The 14,844-nt window shown below is 42.3% G+C and overlaps 2 long non-coding RNA genes across 2 annotated transcripts in view; both read left to right on the plus strand.

Annotated features, from left to right (window-relative positions):
• The window catches only part of LOC117522921, a 1,044,039-nt gene that overhangs the window by 821,839 nt on the left and 207,356 nt on the right, over positions 1-14,844 (plus strand). The window lies entirely within an intron of this gene.
• The window catches only part of LOC117522917, a 30,687-nt gene continuing 25,163 nt past the window's right edge, over positions 9,321-14,844 (plus strand). The window contains exon 1 of the long non-coding RNA XR_004564370.1: positions 9,321-9,331. This is a non-coding gene — a long non-coding RNA (uncharacterized LOC117522917). The remainder of the gene's footprint in view (positions 9,332-14,844) is intronic.

Genomic DNA, 14,844 nt, shown 5'->3' on the forward strand with positions numbered 1-14,844 from the left:
GGACGTTGCTGACTACATTGTGGACTCACATGCCATTTCACTAGGGGGCGGTAAATCATCTTTATATTAAAAGCGTGCGTGCGTTTATTTAGTAAGTTCAATGTAAGTACACAATATAATTAAAATCTCAAAAATACATGAATGGCACATGAAAGTGAAAACGCTTATGTCCAATGTGGTCCATTAATAATAATAATAATAATAATAATAATAATAATGATGATAATAATAATAATGTGTATACGAGGTCTGTTATAAAAGTATCGGACCTTTGGCTGGGAAAAAAAAACTGGCATACCTGGAGCGTTGGAAATCTAATCACCCTCAAAGTAGTCTCCTTGGGACTCCACACACTTCTCCCAGCGGTGCCGCCACTGTTGGAAGCATTCCCAAAAAGCCTCTTTTGAAATGGAGTTCAGTTCCGCTATCGTTGCAGCCATAATGTCTTCTCTGGTCTCAAATCTCGTTCCTTTCAATGGCATCTTGAGTTTGGGGAACAGCCAGAAGTCGCAAGGGGCCATATCAGGAGAGTAAGGAGACTGTTGAACCACCGGAGTCTGGTTTTTCATCAAAAAAGTCTGAATTAAGTGCAAGGAATGTGCTGGAGCATTGTCGTGGTGGATGCGCCAATTTCCTGTGGCCCACAACTCCGGTCTTTTGCGCCGCACAGCATTATGTAGGCGACAGAGGACATCCCTGTAGTACTCTTTGGTGATTGTTTGACCCTGTGGTGTGTACTCGTGGTGTACCACACCACGGGAGTCAAAGAAAACAGTCAGCATCACCTTAACGTTGCTGCGCACTTGGCGAGCCTTCTTTGGTCTTGGTGACGTGGAATGCGTCCACTGTGACAACTGGAATTTGGTTTCCGGGTCGTACCCGTACACCCAGGACTCATCACCAGTGATTATGGTGTCCATGAAGTCAGATTCACTCTTTGTGAAGTGCAGCATGTCCTGTGAGACTTCAACACGAAGTTGCTTTTGCACCGCCGTCAGCAACTTCAGCACAAATTTAGCCACAACTCTTTTCATGCCCAAATCGTCTGTCACAATGGAATGTGCAAAAACGTGCTGATGTCCACCTCTGCTGCAATTTCTCAGACAGTCACATGACGGTCCCACATCACCACAGTGTTCACTTTGGAAATGATCTCGTCATTTCGGCATGTTGATGGCCGACCGGAGCGCAGTTCACTCTCCACCGTTACGTGGCCATCTTTAAACTGGATGTACCGCTCCTTAATCCATGTGATGCTCATTGCATCATCTCTGAAAGCCATCTGAATCTTCCGAATGGTTTCCACCTGGCTGTCGCTCAGTTTCTGGCAAAATTTGATGCAGTAGCGCTGCGCCAATCGTTCCGTCATTTTCCTTGTAATAAAAATCCGCCCAGTGCACTGCACACGTCCTCACACAAAGGCTGCTTACAGGAACTGACGCAATCGACAGGCGGGAAAAAATTCACGCATGCGCACGAAGGTTCAAGTTTTGCTCACGCAAGCACACGTGATTCAAATCCATCAGGTTTTTGCAAAAATAAAAAGGTCCGATACTTTTCTAACAGACCTCGTATGATAACAAAAACCTAAACAATTTCTAAATACATTAGGGCAGTAAATTAACATTTAAAGGAGACCTGCATTGAAAAAAATGCAGTCAGATTTTTTGAACAAAAAACGACTTACATTTACACATGAGATCCTTCTGAATGTAGTAAAGTAAATCTGCAAGCCCAGCTCTGTCATTCAACGGAGAAATCTTCATTTGAAAATGACAAATTTACAGCTAACATTTAGCCCTCTGCAAACTGTCCCTCTCATCATGGACGCTGCCGAGACGTCAAGGACAAGACCCTCTCCCAGCATGCATTGCGCCAGTTGTAATTTGTGGATTTACGTCAGTTTGCATCTGCACCTTTTTCTTGTCTTATACGGAAGGATCTACTTTTTTTTAAAACTTCATATTGTCTTGCGGCACGTTTGGTGAGTACACATTTCTTTTATTTGTGCTTGAAAATGATCTTGGGGGACTTTTTCATACGCCCGTTTGATTGAGTGGTGTCACAATGAAAATCTACTGTCTTTCGCCTCCGGTACCATCGCGGGATATGGAGGCGAGACCCGCAAAGAATCCCAGTCATTAAAAATATATAAACCTCTCTCAGCGTCCATGGGGCTCTGGGGCTCCGATTGCCGAGACGTGCGGTGCTGGGGATTTTGCCGCAAGAAGTCTGTCCTTGCAGCAACAGGTGTACAGGGCCGCTTCGCATTAAAACAGCGAGCTTAATCTCAGGACTTGTGCCAAGTGTGCTGCAGCTCCATTCAGTAGACAGAGAGATGATGCCGGTGTTGTGCGCTGAATCTGGCACAACACCGGCTGCAAAGCAGACACCGGCGGTGTGAGTGGCCCGTCGGCGGTTAACGAGCTCGTTAACGAACCCGCAGACTTAATAAGCGCAGCGGAGGCAGAGAGCGGGAGAGGAAGAACGGCGCCCGCTGTCGATGTCGTTGTTGATCTGAGCACACAGATCTGTATCTCACATTCATTGCAGCTTACTTTTGGATGTTGAAACCAGGACGTGTATAAGTAACATTACTAACAGATAAAATCAATTTCAATGAGGGATCGGAAACTCATCTCGGCCGCTTGTACTCGCGATCTCGTTCTTTTGGTCATGAGCCAAATCTCATGACCATAGGTGAGGATTGGAACGTAGATCGATCGGTAAATCGAGAGCTTTGCCCCCCTACTCAGCTCTCTCTTCACCACGACGGTCCGATACAGCGACCGCATCACTGCAGATGCTGCACTGATCCGTCTGTCGATCTCAGGCTCTATCCGTCCCTCGCTCATGAACAAGACCCCGAGATACTTAAACTCCTCCACTTGAGGCAAGGACACTCCAAAGACCTGAAGAGGGCACCTTTTTCCAGTCAAGAACAATGGCCTCGGATTTGGAGGTGCCGATTTTCATTCCGGACACTTCACACTCGGCTGCAAACTGCCCCAGTGCACACTGAAGGTCCTGAATTGATGAAGCCAATAGAGCCACATCGTCCGCAAACAGCTGAGATGAGAGTCTGTGGTTCCCAAACCGGACGCCCTCTACACCCTGGCTGCACCTAGAAATTCTGTCCATAAAGGTAATGAACAGAACCGGTGACAAAGGTGTAGAAATATTATTCAAAGTAGAATTTTTCTTGAATACATTTTGCATTTAGGCCTTGCGCTTCCTTTTATCAGTTAATTCCAAACACTTTTTTTTTTCTTTTTTTTTCTTTTTTTTTTACTGAAGTGAGATTTGGGATGTGTCACAGTTTCAGAGGAAGTATTTTTCCTATTGTTCCTGTGAACTGAGACCCAGTCTGGTGCCTGAGTCGCATCTAATTCAAATTTCATTACAGTCTTGTCGTCTTGTCGTTGGGTCGGTTTTTAAGTCTGCACATTAACATGCTGATTGTATCCAAACTACCAGCTACTGATCAGATAGAAAAATAAAATCACAGGACTTTTTCTTCCCCCACTGCCACAACAGAGTGATCCAACAAACACATTCAAACATGAGCGCTTCATTTGCTCTAATAGTTTTTTGTTTGTTTGTTTTGGCACACCTCGCTGAGGCTCTGCGAGTCCAATCCAGATCAGGTCCAACACTCCTCAGGCACATCGTTAATTTTTAGGATGAATTTTTAGATCCTTTTTGGAGCAATTCCACGATGTGACTTTTATTTATTTAACTCATGCTTGTTTCAGAAACAAAGAAACTGAAAACACAGTTTCAGATTACACATTTTGACAATTGACAATAAATAAATAAATAAATATTTGAAACCAACAATCCCTGAGTGCTTTGGGATCTGGAACTTTTTTTAATACTGCAGCACTGAGCGAGTTGAGTACAAACCTCCGCCAACACTAGTTTCAAATTACACAAAAGTTTACCCTGGAAAAAAATTTCAAGGTCAAAATCCTGTTTGAAGGGGCTTTTCATAAGCAAAAATATAAAATAAAAAATTTCACAGAATACTGGTTATCTTTTCTGTGCACAATTTCTCATTGCTTTTTGGCACTTGGTTTCTAACTGATAACTGGAAGACAAATAGGCATAAAATTAGAGCCTCCATCCAATTTTGGTGGTGTAGGTAAATCCATAACAGAAAAATGAGAGTGACTGAGGCACTTTTGATTGAGATATAATGCAAAATGTACACCAGATGGGCTTTTCAATATTAAATTCAAATGTTCACAAAATCCACAATCCGGATCAGATCCGGAGCTAACATGGTCAGGTGATAGTGAGTGCCAGTCTGCACCTCACTTTCAAATATGAGAGTGATTGGGGCATGTTTGATTAAGATATAATGTAAAATATACATTAAATAGGGTTTTCAATGTTAAATTTAACAAAATCTGTAATCTGGATCAGATCCGGATCAAACTTTTTCAGCAGATAAAGGATACCATCCTACATAATGATGTCAAATATGAAAGAAATTTGATCTTTTTGACAGTGTTATGAATGTCTGAAAATTCATTCAATGTTAAAGACAGGGATTTTTCCCAATTTTCCAAGATTTCTCCCGACTTTGACCTGTGACCTTGAAAATTGAATCAGTTCTTGCCTATCAGGATATGAATGGTCAGTAAAAATTTCATATTGATATATGAAAAAGTGTGGGCTCCAGACTGTTCACAAACACAAACAAACAAACAAAAAACAAACAGGGACAAAAACATAACCTCTGCCCAACTTCACTGGTGAAGGTAATTATTATTATGATTATCATTATTGTTAATGTCAGTAATAAAAACTTATAACTTCATGCAGATCATATCAAGTTTGTGTATTTAAAAAAAAAATCTTTGCACTTGTACTCTGAACTCTATCTTACAAAGTATCTACACAACAGAAAAATCTACACAGTGTTTTGGCATGTTAAAAATTAATGCGTCATTTTCTCCGTGACATTTTTCTGTACACTCGCATTGAACTGAGCCACACACACTATTTCTTAATTTCAAAATTTGTTGCAGATTTGTTCTTTATTGGATGCGGCAATTCATACACATAAGCCCCGTTATGCCAAATGGTCGCGCTCCATAACCGTGACAAATCAGCGTGAACCTCACGGTTGCTCAGGAATGAGATCTCCTGCCCGGACTGATGATGTCATGTGCCAGACTTGTACAATACAATGTGCAGAAAAACAACAATAGCACACTGGCAGTAAAACTGCGGCCCGTATGGAAAACCCCCTGGAATGTTTCAGCACATACGACAACATTACAGGCTCCACAGAAACGTAAAGGATTACCAAAGTATGTTAACATGTTGCAAGAGAAGAAAAGAAATGTTTGAGTGTGCTGACAAATCAGCAAGGATTAAAGAAGAACACGGCAAAATGACAGAATATTCCGGATGACCATGGACACCTTTCTGGTCCGGCAGGGCAGGTGGAGCTTCAGGTGAAGACAGGGGGAGTTATGATTTGTCCGGATGCGCCAAAGGCAAATTTTTTAAAAATCTATAGCCTTTTTCCGGCATTCTAAGTCGATCTTTTTGAGCTGACTCACAGCTGCAGTTGTCTTATTTTATTCACAATTTTTATTTTAAACACAGGAAATCTTCAAATTCTTCATGCAGCAATATTTTTTAGTCAACTTTTGTTCATGAAAGATCTTTCCCATATTTTATCACATCTTTGGTCAGTGGCTTGGGGAGGGGTGTGTGTGTGTGTGTGTGTGTGTGTGTGTGTGTGTGTGTGTGTGTGTGTGTGTGTGTGTGTGTGTGTGTGCGCAACCTCCTCAACCCCCCTCTAGATCCTCCCCTGACAAGGCCTCAAAGTGTGAGATTTCAGGATGAAAATCTGTGAACGTGAGAAGAAGCTTTAGTATCACTGACTTGAAACCTGCTTGGAATTTGAAATTGTGAAGGAATTTTAAAAAGTGATTGAAGAATTTTATGTCACATTTCCCTAAAAGTAAAAAAGTTCCTTTTTATAATCTATAATCTTTTTTTATCACACGTCAAAAAAGGGAGGGAGGAAAGGAATTTAAAAAACTAAACTATCACCTACTAAATCTGACCATAAATGACCAAAATGACAAACGTTCCAAACGAAGCCAACCTGACAAACGCATTTACATGTTCAAACACACGAGCGTGAGCTACACCTTCATGCGCTGGCTGACTGAAACATCTCACCTGATGCTGCTGTCACCCGACATCCGCTGTGCGATCAAGCTTTCACCAGCAACAAGTCAATCATTCTCACCATTTCTCCATTAAACAAGGAGCGCTGCAAGAAACCAGCCGGCACGCCAGGAGCCACGCTGACAATAACACCCACAGAAAAACAGATTAATAAAGAGAGAAGGAGAGTCAAATAAACACAAATAGAAAAGGAGAGCAGTCAGAGGGGATGGGGGGGGGGGGGGGGGAAATCTAAATGTGGTTGTATGACATGGGCCCTTCATGGGACTGATCCAGAACATTTCCCCCTTCACTGGGCTTTTCTTCCTGTTCAAATTGAGGGATTACCCCAGGAGGAAGTGCTTTGATTAGGCACAAAAGGCATCTATACTCTGTTGATTTGTGGGATTGAGAAGGCAAATCCCTGACAAAAAACTAATACAGAGAGTGACGGCTGCTGGATGACACCCGGCTGATGAGGTGAATGAGGAGGGTAGTTCTGTAGTTCTATTGATAGACTGCCACAGACGGCCTCGTCCACAAAATTATTATTGGAAGATGGTGAGCAAAGGAATAGTGTAGGTACAAATACAGTGGAGCTAGAATGTCACGACACAGCCACTATAATAGTTTAGTATGAGGAAATATGAAGATGATAATAGTTTATTTACAGAAAATAAGTTTAAACAAGCTGACATTTCTGTTTGTGGCTCCGGTGGGGTTTGAACACCAGACTTCTCACTCTTCAGACTGAAGCAGTGGTCCAAGAGTCCACTGGTCCACTTGTCCTAGGGCCCACTTGTCCTCGGTTTCACTGTTCCTAACCTCTTTATATTATTTGATGGTGTATATTACAACCCCAAACTGATTTTAAAGTTCACAAATAAATGTAATACTTTCAAATAGCTAACAAACCAGATCCAGTTTTATTCAATTTACAAAAATAAAACATATGATTCTGCTGACATACACCATTAATCACCTTTAATTGTACTGGTGTCTATGAATCTATTGAATTGAAAATCAACAAATAATGGTAATTATCCATAATTATTTGTTTTTAATTGTCACAGTTTTGTAACATTATTTAACCTACTTTAGCCTACCATAAATGTAAAAACAACTTCAACATGCTCTCCTTAGGATTAGTGGACCCTAGGACTACTGAGAAGTTCCCAAGAAGAACCTCCACACTAGTAGGAACTTACTTCAACCAGGAGTTCACCTAAGGAAAGGAACCGAAATGCAGGTGCAGAGCATGCAGTAGGATGCAAACTCAAGTCTGAGAGCATGCAGTGGTGATACGTCACAACATCCGCCACACCACAGAACCACCCTGGGTCCCAGATGCCCATAGCCCCAATAACCCGGGTTGACAACCAAACCATACCAACCTCTCAAAAGGAAGCCATCTACCTGTGGCAGTCAAATGTCCTCTTGGCCATCTCCAGCTGCTGAGGCACTTACATCCATGCTGGATCCAACATATTTTCAGTCGTATTTTGATACAAAACCTTTTTTTTTTTTTGGGCCCGAACGTCAATATGTGATGAGTTGGGTATCTTCTTTGCATTATTTAGTAAGTAAGTAAGTAAGTCAGTGTGGGAGTATGTGCTGGTGCCACGCTTTGCTGCATCCACAACACCACAAAACACTCCGTGTCCTGGATGGCAACCACTCAGGCAGACATCTGGTCCATTACCACTTCTCTACAATAACCATCTATTTAGCCCAACCAGGTGAAACGTGATCATCCCCTTTGTCTTCTCCAGCATCTGAGGTCCTCAACACTCAGGCACCTGCTTGCTAGATCATGCAGAGAAACGGGCTAGATGGCAAAAATATTGAAGCTTACACTCCCTCACAATGCAAGTGATCAAAGCACTTTGTTCCTCATCTCCCTGCAGTTATTTAGCAATGTGTGGGAAAATGCTAATCCTAATCTTAGCCATAACCCAAAATATAGGTGAATGTCTCCTGAAAATGCAGAAGTCAAGCCGATTGATCGGTCTGTTTTTAGAGACAAATTGTGCTACCGTTAAAAAAAAAGTGTTTCCTGGTGACTCACCAAATGACATGAAGGGGCTGCCTAACTTGCCACATAGTGATGCAAAGGACCACTGACCAAATGCACATATGTGACGAGTTGAGAGTGAGAATATGTAGCTGGATTATACAAAGAGAAATGGGTCCCATGTTCAAAATATCATAGTGGATGTTCCCACAACAATGTAGGTGACGCTCCTCATCTGAGTCTCCCTAATTAACCATTCATTTGACACAAAGTGTTTCCAGCGGTTCCCACGTATCCTCCAAAGAAACCTAGTCCCAAAGACATCCAGCCCCTGCATTCTGAAAGGGGAGACGAACACACACGCTGACAAGCTTGATAGATGAAGAATGGCCATGGAGGGCTCCAGATCACACAGGACAAGAAACACTCACACGAGATGAACCCACAAGGACAAACAGAAAACCACGGATGTGTAAACTGTGAGTGATCGCGAGACAGTACAAGACAGGTGTGTGATTGTGAAGACAAAACAGTCGTGTGAAGATGGAGACATGAGATGGCGTGCATGGCCAGAAAGAGAAGCCACACTGGAGAGACACTCACAGAAAAAAAAAACACCCAGAGAGTAGGTGCAACTAAAACAGCACTCAGGTGAGACAACACTGGAAAAATACAAAAAAAACTGACACTTTAGGCCATGCCATAGCACACTGAAAAAAGTGAAACACTGCACTTCATTCAAAGTACTTATTTACATTGGTCTAATGGAAAATTGTGGTTTCCAGTTTAAATCTGCTGGAATCACTTTACAAAATCATAAATATACATTGTGAGAAACTAAAAAAATTAGCTGTAACAAATTACATCAATTTTTTTAAGTTGATCCAAAGTAGCATTTTTTTTTTTCAGTGCAGAAACATGCAAAAAATGTTTGTTGTTTTGTTTTGTTTTTTTCAGAGCTGAAAGACAGGATGCAATGCAAAAATGTCTGGATAATTCTGAAATCCAGCATCGTGGCTGCAGATTTTTCCACGAGATTAATAGCAAATTTAACATTCGAGCACCAGCGAACACAAGTCACTTTTTTGTCTGGGACTGAGGGGGGGTTTCTCTCTCTGGTTAGTGTAGCCCCACCACCCCAAAGGAATCAGCAGCTCTTCTAAACTCAGCTGTTATCCTGTTTCCAAGGGGACTGGAGAGAAAATACTCAGACTGGGTGGGAGTTTTGGGTCGGTTGGGGGGGTTCTGTTGGATTTACACATATACGATTTCAGGGTATCATCTACGTTTTCCCTCCCCAAGGTCAGAGCCCAAGCAAAAAGCCAGTTAGTGTCACTGGCGTCGACTGCAGCTGCCGCCATGGCGGCCTGAGGAGCAGTCAAGGCCACGCGTGGCACTGAGTGACGCAGGGTGGCGAAGTGGGCGCATTGTACCTGTTAGAGATTTGGAGCAAAAGCACGGCTACAGGGATCTTACACAGGACGGGCAAAACTTCAAAGGTGGGGGGAGCGGAGTGGGGGGGCGTGGAGGGGGGGGGGGTCTCATTTAAATTCTTCAGTCCAGTTGCTGGGATTTGGTTTAATGAGCTGAGAAGCAGGGGTAGACAGCTGACTCCTAAGTGTGCACACGTTTGAGACTTTTCCCACCAGTGCGCCTGTGTGCATGTTTGCAAGTTTGGTTTGCCAGACTACTGTGGCCATGCTTCTACGTGCGCGTGCACACACACACACACACACACACACACGCACACACACACTTCTAGTTTCTCTGAAGCTGCTCCAGGCCCGGAGAGTCCAGACGTGCACGCACAGCGTAAAGGTGCAAGGCTTTGCCAAAGCGTGCGGCACACTGGGTTTTAACTCAGAAGCCACAGCTTCCAGTGAAACCATTCAAAAAAAAAAAAAAGAAAGAAAAGTGGAACTGGCTGTTTTTTGTGGCTTCAGAACTGTTGGCAGGCTTGTATCTCTTTATTTTTTATTCCTCTTCATGCCTGCCTCTGCGTGTCTATTCATTCCTCACACAAACTCTTGACCGACTGACAATTTGGACGTTACGCTATTCCATCCTGTGTATTCAGCCTTGTGACATGACGTTAAGAGAGAGACAGAGAGAGAAAATCACCATTTCTCCAGCACCAGCTGCTTCAAGCAGCACTTCTTTTTTTCTCTTTCTGTCTCTTTTCCACAGACGTCATCAGCCTAAAGGAAATGATGCTGGCAGCCTTTGCTCTCTGGCAGAGATGGCGACCTGGAAAAATAACTAAGACACATGAGGGAATCCGCTGGTTATGATGGTTACTGTTTTGTTGCTCCTCAGCCCCAACATGTAAAACCACAAAGCTGGATTTAAGTGATTTTCGCACAGTGGTTGTAGTCAGAGGTTTTAAAGAATCCTATACTGCATTTAGTAGAAATTTGTTTGTGCATTTGCTTGTTGGATAATTTTTCTGCATTTCCGTTTAATAGGCTGATGTATTATTATAACACTTTACAATAAGGCTGCATTACTTGGCACTAGTGAATGCAGCAATAACAAATAACCAGCAGTTAATTATTACCTAAAAGTGCTTAGTAATCAAATGAATGTGTTCAGTAGCTGTACAAATTATTAAATGTATGAACTGACACTGCATATAACATGAACATCCTTAATAAATGATTAATAAACACAGTTAAGCATTAATTCATTGTTAGTTAATGCTTATTACTGCATGAATTAACATTCAAGACGCTGGACTTCTGGAATGTACTCTCAACCCCATATAGGTGGTGGGTGAGAGGAGGATGGTAGCTAAGCTGACATCAATTATGGACAACCCCTCTCACTACTTACATCAGACTGTGGAAGCCTTAAAGTGTAGGTGACACGATATGTCATGTTTTTTTGAGTATTTAAGACTAAAATTAACAGTTTGAAATTTATCCTTTCCCGGTGCACAGTTACTGAAGAGTGAAATATGTCAGGATTTTCCCCGGCCTCAGCCCTAGGCTGTTTTTGACTTGTGTCATGTGTTTTATTTCCCACCAGATGGCACCCTTAGTTTCTAGCCTCTGCTGATTCTAATGAGTGACTAATTACCCGTGAGACTATTTATACTCTGAGCATCTGTTAGATGATTACCAGATACTTTTGTGATCTTAGATCCAGAGACGTGTTTTTTGCTGTCTGTGCCTTGCTTTCTATGTTGTTCCTCGCCAGCTTCCAGCCTTGTTGAAAGTGAAGACACAGCCCGAAGCACCAAGCCTTACTGCTGTCCCTGAAGCCGTCTCCAAACGTGCGCTCATGACGCTGAGCTCATGCTCAGGTAATGCTGGTCTCTCCCTCTGATTCCAGCATTACAGCGTACTGTCTTTTCCTACTGTTCCAGACGATCCCAGTACGGCTTCCAAGTGGGCCTGGACCCTGGTACTAATACCTGCTCCACAATGTCACTTTGGGAACTCCTTGGCTCTCTGCATGGAGCGCTCGTCGACTAAACGCCAGTTAAGTTCCCCTCGTCTCTGTGAGATCCCGTTCTCACTAAGTTCCTGCTGTGACTGTGCTATGATAAAGAACTAATTCAAGAAGTCTGTCTAAGACTGCACAAACTCTGATATCAAACAATTGAGAACTCTGCCCAGCTGTATCAAGTCCTGCTTAATTGGAACTGTACTGCAACACACAGCTCTTGACCTCTGGATACAACTTATGAACTATGAACAATTGCTTAACAGTGAACTGTACTTCTTAAGAAGAGGACTTTGCTGCAGCCAGACATTTGACATGAAGCAGAAAGTTCGACCACATTACACCCATTTTGGCGTCTCTTCACTGGCTTCCTGTCCCAGTGAGATCAGATTTTAAGGTTCTGGTACTAGTCTATAAAATTGTTCACAGACTGTCACCTCCCTACCTAGCTGACCCAATTAAACCTTACGTACTGGCCCAGGCTTTGCGTTCTCAGGGTGCAGGACTACTTTGTGTCCCCAGGGTGAATAAGAAGTCTGCAGGTCACAGAGCTTTCTCTTATCATGCCCCTGTTCTGTGGAATGATCTCCCTGCATCAATAAAACAGTCAGATTCTATGGAGACTTTCAAGTCCAGACTTAAGACACACTTATTGTTGGGTATTTTCTCCTCCAAACATTTTTAAAACCTTTGATAAGACAAACAGAGTCAAGAAACACCAGTGAGACAGAAAGTCAAATTAATCACGCGCGGAGTGCGGCCAGGCTGTACACCAAAGCTACACTAAAGTCTGGCCTGCGCTTCGCTCTTTTTATTAGTGAATCCCTCATCACATAAACAAAAACTTGTCCTAAGGGTGGGGGGAATGACGCAAGACAAGTTTCTTCCCGTAACATAAACACACACGTCAATAAGTGAAGCTGTAAGCAAAACAGTTTCTTTCTTTTACTCTTATCGTCGAAGGTCAGCACATCTCGTTCGCAGTTATCAGCTGTTCTGCATCTGCCTGGAACACTAAGCATCACATCACAATCAGTCAAAATTCAACCTTCAGTTCTTTTACTCCCAGTCGTTAGCGGCTACGAAAACAAGTTGTGTAATAATAATAATAAGTACATCCAGCTTCTCATTCCCAGTTCAGATTGACCCCAGCATGCTAAAACAAGGTTGAATAACACGTACATTCTCGGGGTTAAGTGCAAACAGCACAACACCGTTCTCATCAGAAAGAAGACAAAAGGTACAAATGTTTAACAGTGATAACATATATATATATATAAAATCCTTAACATTTCCCACCTGTTTATCACCTGTTAAACATACAGTAGGCATCACCCAGCTTAGTTAGTTAGTTTATTAACTTAATCTATTCTGTCCACGTTTTTATTAATTGAACACCACCAACAGATGGAAGATTTGAATCCAGCTGCTATTTGATCAACCAGTTTATACTCGTCAGGCACTCCTCTGGGGACTCCTATTGCGTCAATATATGTTGGATTTCCTACTCCTTTCCAATCTCTTTTTACTCTATGTCTGGCTATGCCTTTCTGCCAATCCTCAGGAATAAGAGAGGCTGCATATGTCGTAACGTCTTCAGGGGTCATGGGTAACAATAATGATATTAATGCACAATAACCTGACACATTTCGTGGCAGTCTGTCAAAGATTCTGTTATCACCACACCACCACCATACATCACTCCTACCGACTGGTATAAATGAACCGTTTTTCTGTATTATTCGACTACACCACTTGTCTTATTACTTTTACAGCTAAAGCTTCATAGGCTGAGAGTGTGTTAACTCATCACGTCAACAGTTCAAGCTTGAACTGGAGTTGTGAGCTTTTCAATATCATCATAATTCTCAGTACAGTCATTACAGTTTTCTCCACTAAGGTCTGACTGTTTCAATGCTTGATATTTTGGCATAGTTTGTTGGAAGGCCAGATTACACTGTACAAATGTATTTGACACCATTTTCAATAGTAACTGCCAACATGGTCCTGAAGTCAACCAGGACCAGGGATTCCACCGGTTCACGGCTAGGGTGTCTTTATGCATTGCATCACGAAGTTTATTCAGCTCTTCCAATGCGTCCTGCATATCCACTGAATGAATGGAGTCTGGGATGAAAGTACAGCATGTTGTGTTCAGCAGAACACAAACTCCTCCCTGTGAACCAGTAAGCAAGTCTAAAACCATGCGATTTTGCATCACCATGGTACGTAAAGCATCTATTTCAGTGTTTTGAGCTGCTACTATTTTTTTTTTTTTTAGTTACATTCATGAACAGACCCAATCGATAATTCAGAGTTTCAATCATTAATGAATTTTTTCCCCACTCCTATCCAGGGGAACAATAAATGTGCTATTTTATCTCCTACAGACCACAATTTTTTGGTCCTTTGGTACATCCGAGCCCCACATGTGATTATGTGGTAACACATCTGGGTATATCAATCTCCTCCGTCTGGTGCTGCCATTCTTCTCTGTGGAGGTCCTACCACATATGTATGGTCAGTCACCTGGGTAGGTGCACACACACCACCCCAATTTGGTGGGAGACTCATGTACAGTCTGGAACCACAAAGCCAATAGATGTCATCATACACCGGAGTACCATTTACAGGTGGTAGCAAAAACTTACTAACATAAGCACATGATTCATCCGTTCCCCATGGACAGGAGCCTGTATAATTACATCCCCGTCCAATGTGATGAAGATAAGTACCATCCACATATTATGTTTTGGTTAGGCTTAAATTATTTGATAAAACATATGTTTGGGTACACAGACGTTTCTTAATTTTACCTACATTTTTATTCCCTGTCCCGTAAAAGCAAATTGGGAATGGCCGTTGTGATGACAATTTAACGTGATGATATTTTGCGTTTCCCTTCAGTCTAGTCAATGGAGCAGCACTTGGGCACGCTTGTACGTCCTCTGTTGAAATCCCTATCATATAAGTGGTTGCACTGAGGCAAGTGGTGTTACATCTTATCAGATTTGCTGAGAACTGCTGCCCCCGAAATACAGTTTGATTATGCATCCGTATGATAAGACATTCTGTCACCCTAGCAGGGTACGGTTTAGCCATCAGAGCTGGGTGTGTTGAGGATATAGGTATTTGCGAACAAACATAACAATTAGTAACGTAATTCCATAGCCAATAAATGAACATAT

Source organism: Thalassophryne amazonica, chromosome 13, assembly GCF_902500255.1.
Source record: "Thalassophryne amazonica chromosome 13, fThaAma1.1, whole genome shotgun sequence".
Lineage (NCBI taxonomy): Eukaryota > Metazoa > Chordata > Actinopteri > Batrachoidiformes > Batrachoididae > Thalassophryne > Thalassophryne amazonica.